Consider the following 9,708-nt stretch of genomic DNA (forward strand, 5'->3'; position numbering starts at 1 on the left):
ACTCAAACAAATGAAATCAATATCTCAGAAATGTCAAACCAAACAAGCCAAGGAAAGTGGACATGTTCATGAATATTAAATTGCAGAGCTCATGGATTGGGAAAATTTTAGGTGTGTGTATGTAGTTTTGTGTGTGGTGTGTGTGCTCAAATTACTTATTCACCAAACAAATTAAAAGATTTAGAGTGCGAGCAAGCGAGAAAGCAACTTTGTGGAGGGTGCCAATCTAATTACAGCACAGCATGTCCCTAGAGGCTCATTGGGAGCTGCATCATCACCTATGTATGTCACCTTAGGCAAATTAACTTATTTCTTGGTTGTTTTTAAGAGAAACCAGCATTGCCTTGAAATTCTTTCCATTTGGTGATACTTTCTGAAGCTTATACAATCACTTTTTTCATCTATTTTTACATTTGTGACAACACAATAAATAGATAGGTGACTGTATTATGGAATGTATTTTATCTTTCCTTTGCCCAAATATCCTTACTTTTTCCTAGGACTCGTTTTTCTCTTTGGCAAAAATGTTTATCAAAATCATGTCCATACCTCAGAAACACACAGTGGCTTCTACTTTAAAGTACCTACTTCTACCTCAAAGAATTCAAAATGAAACTGATAAAACACATCTTTATCATCAGGCTGACACTACGCTCAGTACTTTGTGTCTATTGATTCATAGATGTTTGCCTTCAAGTTACTTGCAAATTGTGAGTTTCATGCCTCTTCCTCTTACCTGAAGTTTGTCACCTGGTGTTATGGCATTCTGACTTGTCCTTAGAGCCAATCTAGTCCAAAACCAGATCCAAGTAATCACAGATACAGACATGCATAGCACCAAGGTTATACAAAATAGCAACTATCTGTTAATTAAAATCTCATTACAACGGACTATTCCATAGAAAATTAAGGTGTCACTTGGGATGCCCACATTGCATAAGATTCCCGGGGATCGAGTTCTACCTCTGCTTCAGGTCCACCATCCAGCTAATGAACTTGGAGGCAGCAGATGATGACTTCACTGTGTGGTTGCCTGTCCCCCACGTGGGAGACCCAAGTTGAATTCCAGGCTGCCGGCTTTTACCTGTCTCAGTGCTGGGTGTTATTGATAACAGGGATATGAACCAACAAATCAAAGAACTATGTCTCAATCTCTCTCTGCATATCTAATAAAATTAATTTTCTGGTACCAGCGTAGTAGCCTAGCAGATAAAGTCCTCACCTTACACACACCAGGATCCCATATAGGTACCAGTTCTAAAAGTTGCAGCCTTACTTCCCATCCAGCTCCCTGCTTGTGGCCTGGGAAGGCAGTCCAGCATGGCCCAAAGCCTTGGGACCCTGTACCCGCATGGGAGACCAAGAAGAGGCTCCCAGCTCCTGGCTTCAGATCAGCTCAGCAACAGCAGTTGTAGCCACTTGGGGAGTGAATCAACGGGTGGAAGATCTTCCTCTCTGTTTTTCCTCTTTTCTGTATATCTGACTTTCCAATTAAAAAAATAACATAAATCTTTAAAACAATAATTTTCTAAACAGTACATACATTTGAAATATTGTTTAGATCTGAGTTAAAATCTTTGTTTTATGTAGAATAGGATTTCAGTTCACAACTGAAAAATAAATATACCCTTCCAAGGTGATGATTCCAAAACATGTTCAAGTAATACAGATTTGACGGCCAGTTTTTATTAATTTATCACAATAAAACAAAGCAAAACCCCCATGGTGCACTTCTCCGCACTAGGTCTGCATAAAATTTTCCAAATTGCCACAATAGCCTTCCACACATTTCTTTCCTTTTTTCCTCAACTCTATCAACTTTGCAGGTAAATAATGAAAGGTGAAAGGAAAGGAAATTTGAAAAAAGAAAAGAGAAGATATGCTTAGAGGATGGGGTGGGAAGCTGAAGTAAGACAAAAGTGACAAAGAGAGAAGCAAAAAGAGGAACTGAATGTGGTGTACTGTCCTGGATTGGATTATGGAAGAGAAAAAAGTTAGTGGGTAATAGCTAGCAAAACCTAAATAAAGTTTCTGGCTTAGTTAACCATAAAAAAGCAATACAAATTTCTTGGACTTTGACTAAAATGTCATCATTTTCTAAAAGAACGAACTTCTGGGAACAAGGTGCAAACATACAGGGGTTCTTCTGTTTTTGCAACCTTTATATGTATGTAGAATTATCACAAAATACTAGGCTTCATCATTTCTTTTTATAAAGCTCATTTTGAGATTTAATTATTTACTTAAAAAGCAGAGTTACAGAAAAACAGAGCAGAGAGAGAGTGCCGGTGGGGGAGGGAGGGGGAAAGAGCAGAAATAAAGAGAAATTATCTGTTAATTCACTCGTTAAATGGCTGCAACCACTCGAACTGCACTATGCAAAAGCCAGGAGCCAGGAATTTTCTTCAGATCTCCTACATGGGTGCAAAGGTCCAAATACTTGGGCTATCCTCTGTTGTTTTCCCAGGCATATCAGAAGACAGCTGCACTGCAACTGAAGCATCCAGGACTTGAACCAATATCCCTATAGGATAATGCTATCACAGACTTATCCCACCGTGTCACAATTCCAACCACTAAACATACAATCTTTTTTTACAGAACAATTTTTTGGGGATTTTTAAAGGTTTATTTATTTTTGTTTTCATTTGAAAAGCGGATTTGGCAGATAGAGAAGGATAAATAGAGAGGTTTTCCACTGCCTGACTTACTTTCCAAATTGTTGTAACACCTGAAGCTGGACCAATCTGAAGTTAAGAGCTGGGAGCTTTTTCCAAGGTTTTCCTTGTGGGTTTACAGTCCCAAAGAACTGAACCATCCTGGACTTCCCTCTATGGTCATAATCAAAGAGCTGGATTAGAAAGGAAGCATCTAGAACACAAACTGGCACCCACATGGGATGCTGACAATGAAGGCGGTGGATTAGCCTACTGTGTCACCAAACCAGAAGACACACAAATTCTAATATAAAAATATTCTTTTAAAAACAGTAAAACATTTACGTGAATAAGGTAAATAAGATGAAGGAAAAACTGAACTATGATCTACTTTTTTCTCGATTTTAAGTTGAAAAAAATATGCTTACCAGAGAACAATTTTGATTCCAGTACCATCACTTCATGATAACCTGACACCAGGACATTACAAATCTCAATGTTTCAATATGAAATGATAACAATACTGGAAAGGTAGTTGTTCATTCCAAGAAAAATAAAGTACATAAATTGCTACAACAATAAAATTGACTTTGCCCTGCATTGTCTTCTCTAGTCTCATCCACGGAATGTTTACACTTTTCCTTTAATTATGAAGCTTTTTCTGAATATTCCTTTCCTCCTTCCTTCTTACCTGAAGTTGTAACATGGCATAATTTATTTCTCACACTATCACTATCAAAGTCCAAAGTAATAAGGTAGTACTGTTAGTTAAGCTGCAATTTTGATTTTCTAGTACAAGTCCCAGTTACTCTGTATGTCTGATATAATTTCTTACTAAGGGACATGGGAAGTAGATTATATGGTCCCATATCTTCTTGCCAATGACATGAGAAGTCAGGATGGAATTACTTCCCTGAATTTTGATCTAGGGTGTTGAGGGCATTTGGGGGAAAAAAACAATAGATGGACACACCTTGTCTAAAGTCTTTCTCTATATTTTTGCCTTTCAAATGAATAAATTAATACTTAAAATAAACAACCATATGTTACACTTAAAACCTTTGAAAAAACAGTTTCAGATGATTACAACTGTTGCCATGATGAATTAAAGATAGTCCAACCAGGCAGGATCACACTTGATTTCAAGTGTAAATAGTTCACAGTGGTTGCCAATCAACGATTCTGTCAATGAAGATTATTAGCCTTCACCTCCCTTCTCCCTTCTTCCCAAATGGCTTTCAATTTATACTTCTATCTTTGTCCTAGACACAGTGCTAGAACCAAAGGAAGGCACTCTGTCCAAGAGGAACCTGTCAGTATCCTCCACCATCTAGCAACAATGCTTATTAAAAGTAGACAAAATAACATGAACTGGGACCGAGAAATTTCTGCATCCCCAAAATCAGGATTTTTGGGGATTTTTTAAAATTCATGATTTTTTTCTTTTAAGTATAAGCATGTAAATCAAGTTGAGCCAAATAGAAATTCACTGTAATTTCCCCAAGTTGATGCTTTCTGTTTAGTATTTAGAGTTAGAAAATTGCTGCCTACCATGATTGGCTGTTGTGTGTGTGTGTGTGAAATCAGTTTTGACAGCCACACAAAGATATGTGTGCAGAGATAAAAAGAGTAATAACGGAACAGTTCAGTTAAATGGAACAAAAAGTCTTCCTTTATCAGTCAATGGATTGGATTTTAGTCACTGGTAACCTAAAGAGTCCTGTGTAATACACCCTTCTGTAAGTCCCATCCACTGCCAACAACTTTGGAATCTCCTATACACACTCAGTTATTCTTTCTCTCACAAAAATATTTTATCAGTCTTACTTCAGTGACTTCTGTCTACTTTGAAATATTCAATTGTCTGGATCCATCATGTTGAAATAAATCTTCATGTCACTCTCAGGCCCCTCAAGCTATACCTATATTTCTTCCTATTTACAGCCAACCTTCTCAAATATTGCTTCATTTTCTCAACTATCATTCCTTCACCTTCTATTATGTAAACTATTTTTGGTATTCTGGAAAATGTTTTCAAGAATTTAAAAATCCTGAGATTCATATTTTTCTTTTCTAATAATTAAAATCACCATTGATTTATATTTTATGTCACAAAGCATTAATTAAAGCACCTCTATTAGATGCTTGAGTAAAACAATAGTATTAGCATTGAGCATTGTTAAATTCTGGAATCCCATTAAATATTCATCACATGTTTGCTCTTGGGATATGCCACAATTACTGCAAAAATCACTATGTCTGTCTAGAAATAAATTTATCTTTTAATACAGTCTTACTTTCCTTGGCTTTTATATATTATTCCACTCAGAAGGAATCAGACAACTTTTTCTGAAAATGACTAGTAGTAACAGTATAGACTTTGAAGATATATAGCCTGTGATCAACTATTAAATTCTTTTGTTGTGTCAAAGGAATGGCCACAAACACACCTAAGTATATGGATGCAGTTTTGCTCTCATGAAGTAGTATTAATAAGAGTGGGCAATTTATAATCATCTTTGGTTAACCACTGCTCAGCAAAACCAGTAAAGGGCACCTCATTGACTCATTCATCAACTTATACCTCCTTTGGTTGAACCCAATGTATTTATGAAGTTCTATAAAATATTGTGACAGTTTCACTCACCTGGGCTTTTTCCATGTACTGGGTCGATGCTTCCATACTTCTATTCGCATTAAATTTGTACCTTTAAAAAGGATCATAAGGGGGCCTGGCATGTTGGCCTAGCAGCGAAAGTCCTTGCCTTGCACACTCCCCGGGATCCCATATGGGCGCGGATTCTAATTCTGGCAGCTCCACTTCCCATTCAGCTCCGCTTGTGGCCTGGGAAAGCAGTCGAGGACGGCCCAAAGCCTTGGGACCTGCATCTATGTGGGAGACTTGGAAGAAATTCCTGGCTCCTGGCTACGGAATGGCACAGTACCGGCCGTTGTGGTTGCTTGGGGAGTGAATCATCGGACGGAAGATCTTCCTCTCTGTCTCTCCTCCTCTCTGTATATCTGACTTTGCAATAAAAATAAATAAATCCTAAAAAAAGGATCATAAGGCAGAATTAGCAGATGTAAACACCTTAAAAGAAGTGGTGATCAACAACTTTTACTTTTTCACCATATTCATGACTGGACAAAGTGCAATGGTGCTTAAAAATGCTTTCTAGAGTAGGTGGTTACCATATACTCTCCTTGTCCCTTTTTAAGTTGATTCAAGATGTTAACCGCAGTTCACAACGCACACAGCCACACACGCATACACACAAACTGTGATCCAGTAATTAAATTATACATCCAAACAATAACATTTTGTGCGTTTTTTTTTTTTTTTTTGGAGAGTAGTGAAAAAGCTCTCATAACTGTTAATTTTGCCATGGGAAAGCAATTTTAAAACAGCTTTAGTTTAAAGAAGTAACATTAGAAACATCAGGAGTTAATAAAGTTCTGCACAATTTCAAACTTATGCTCAACCCTAATTACACTGTTTCTTCTAATGACGTCATCTCCTTTTTTGGTATCTATTTGGTATGCCAATAGCAACATAACCATCTGGAATGCATTTTGAGTGCTATTCTTTCTGTAATGGATGATTTTCATGAATTTTTATTCCTAGGAAAGGCTATAAAACAAGCTCTCTAATCCTCAAAGCCTCGACATCTCTTAACAATCGCTTATAAATTCATTATCGCACTGTATGGAATCGTATCCACAAATAACAACAAGGAAAATTAAATATAATCCATCTGTAGCAGAATTTAACATAGTGGAAATGAAAAGAAAGCTTCATCTTTTAATGATGTCCAAATCAAATCAATCTGAATGAACATAATGCAAACTGCTAAAGTTTTTCAGTGAGTATTAACTTAGGAATTCTAATTCTTTTAATATATTATGTGTGTGTATGGTTCAGTCGTTCTTTTATGAGGCAATTTATCTATACCATCATTAAATATATTAGCATAATAAAAATATATATAAATACTGATTTAAGAGAAGAAAGAAAAAAGACTAAACTTTAATAATAATGACAATTGACAATTTTCTGCTTTAAGGCTAACTACTCCGTTGTCATCAACTAACAGCTTTAGATGTAACTCTCTAATTGCTGCTAAATGATCTAGAATTTAACATTTCTGTGAAAATTGAATAAAGCTTTATAATTCTTTAGAATATTAAACCATTTATTCAGCATGTACTGATCTTGTCTCACTGACAGGGTAATTATTTAAATCTCCGAGTTGTCCAAAAACATTTATATTTTGATAAACTGAAAATGGAATAGCTCTTAATTCACTTCTTACTCGCAATGTGTCCACAAATCTTTCACTGAAAATAGCCAGCATGCCAATCTTATGTATATGTCCACCAATATTATAGTTCATTATTTTCAAACATTAATAAATTTAGTTGATTCGAATGAGATTATATAGATTATGCAGAGAATATTAAATATAGATTATACTAAAAAAGCCTATCATTCTCTAAGATGTTCAGGAATTAAATCAGAACATATATAAACCCAAGACTAACTGAAAGAAATGAAATCAACTAGGATAAGACATTGCCTTACATTATGCTTTAATGTCAACAATAAGAAAAGCTGAATACAGCACTGGGAGAATAATTCACACTGACGGTGTGCTTTGCCCTTTTGCCTCATGAAAAGATATTTGTGACACAATGGCCAAGCAAGGATTAATGTTTTCCTAATTCTTCCATGGTCAAGAAAAACTCAAAATTGAGTCATATTATTAAAGGAAGTTAAAATTTTCATTGTGGAATTTATAGTGAATTTCTGTGTATAGGTATCAATAAACAAAAGATAATGAGAAAACTTATTTTTAAATGACTTATTTATTTTTGTTGGTATGGCAGATTTATGGAGAGACAGTCAGAAAGATCTTCCATCCACTGGTTCACGACTGAAATGACTACAAGAGCTTCTTCTGCCTCTTCCATTGGCATACAGTGTCCCACGGCTTCAGGCCGTTTTCTACTGCATTCCCAGGTCATAAGCAGAGAGCTGGGTAGAAAGTGGGGCACTCAGCACACAAACTACCATCCATATGGCATGTTGGTCCTTGCAGGTGAACCAGTGTGCCCCAGAAAATTGTTTTGTCTGTTAAAAAGCCTAAATCCAAGGGGGAAAAAAAACACTAAGTTTACTTAAAAAAAAAAACTGAGAAGGAAAACAGTACAGTACCATAAAAGGCACCAAATAAAAAGTGTATCCTCTACCTTAGAATTCAAGAATAATTATTCAAGAAGACCACCAAAGATATCTTTAAAATACATTCCAAAATGTAAACAAAATGCTACCGCTCTAATATGACAACAGAGGATGAATTGGAATTGATCTCATCTGGACATTTATTATGAGTATGGATACAAACTGATGGCTTAATGGATTTTTGGAATTCATTGCTGGAAACCAGTAAGCAGAAAGACACTGCTGTAATCCAAGCTAACTTGGTCCACACAATTTCCTCAATGCCTGGTGCGTCCTAAGTATAGAGAAAGTTGACATATTCTTAATCTTGGATTCTGTCTTGTTTCAACTTGATTAAAATATGGGAGAGGCTTTCACTATGCAGACAGCTAGACAGAGTATGTATATTTTCTGTGTTGTGTTTGAGACCACCAGAAGTGTGAAATTGTCTTCACATTATATGGAGGAAATACAATTTGTAATTTGCTATTTCTAAAAAGCTTTGCCTTTGTTTGAGTCTTAGAATTTTTGTTTTGATAAAGCTCTTTAAAAATGCATTTCCAGAGGTGCATTTTCATACTAAATTATTTGCCTAGTATATATGTAAGTTATGTGAAAAACAAGCAGAAGAAAAACTAGCATAGCCTGTATCTAATAAGTTCTTTCCCCTTTTATGCATAGATTTGTGTGTTCTAAGAAAATCACTGTGAGCACCACAGCTGTAGAAGTATGTCCTTAGGAGTACATGTAATATACACACTTTAATGCTCTCATTGCTTAAAAAGAATATTTTCCAGCTGTGTTTTTGCATTAAGGGAAATGATTCCATTAGTATAAAGCTCTCTGCCACCACAGCCCTTAAGGATCTTACAACATATGTTGCATCTCCAGTGTAACATAGAATAGAGGGTGTTGCCCCATGGTTATTTCTATGGCAATTTACAGCATCACTTTCACTCCATGAATCACAGTAAAATGTATAAAATTGCTTGATACAATAAGAGCACAAATGCCTTTGCCAACCTTTTGGCAATATCTTTTCCTCAAGCTGGCAAACAAAATGCGACAGATGCTTCCCCAGATGACTTCACACTGATGAGCATTATATATGCAATCTATCTCATATGATTGTACAACATAGATAATCATAAACATTGCATGTTTCGCAGTCTGTCTGCCAACTGATCTATGATTCTTGAAGTTTGCTGGGCATGAAATCATTGTATATTTGGTGGTTTGCCTTCTAATCCAGGGAAGACAAATAAAATCTGTGGTCATAAGCCTTGTCTTACCTGATTTATTAATATATTACAAGTGAGTGAAATGAGCTCTGTGCAGGCCTTCTTACAGTGGATAGCATAGATGCTGGAAAAGTATATATATAAACATAAAATATTATAAAAATTCAGATGATTGACTCCCTCTTTGATTTGTGACAAAGAAACATCGAACCTGGAAATGATAAGGAAAGTTAAAAGTCGATATTGGAACCCAGGTGGATTAGTTTCAAATTTAATATCTGCTGCTTATTAATTATGTGACTTTTGGTCTATTAATTAATTTTAAATTGATAGTAAGTTCTTACCTGAGTATTTCACTATGTCTTAGTTTGTATGGAAAGGGTATTACGCATCCACAGAGTCATCGCCTAGTTTAAACTTTACCATAAAATTAAACATGGGATAATATTAGCCCCATCTAAAATGAAGAAAGTAACACTTAGAGAATTTCCATCATCTGCTCAAGGCCTGTGGCAAATATGTCAACAATCACTCCAAGCTAATCTTCTAAACTACCTCTTCTCCAGACTACCTCTGCCTAATATCAACC

Source organism: Ochotona princeps, chromosome 3, assembly GCF_030435755.1.
Source record: "Ochotona princeps isolate mOchPri1 chromosome 3, mOchPri1.hap1, whole genome shotgun sequence".
Taxonomy (NCBI): Eukaryota; Metazoa; Chordata; class Mammalia; order Lagomorpha; family Ochotonidae; genus Ochotona; species Ochotona princeps.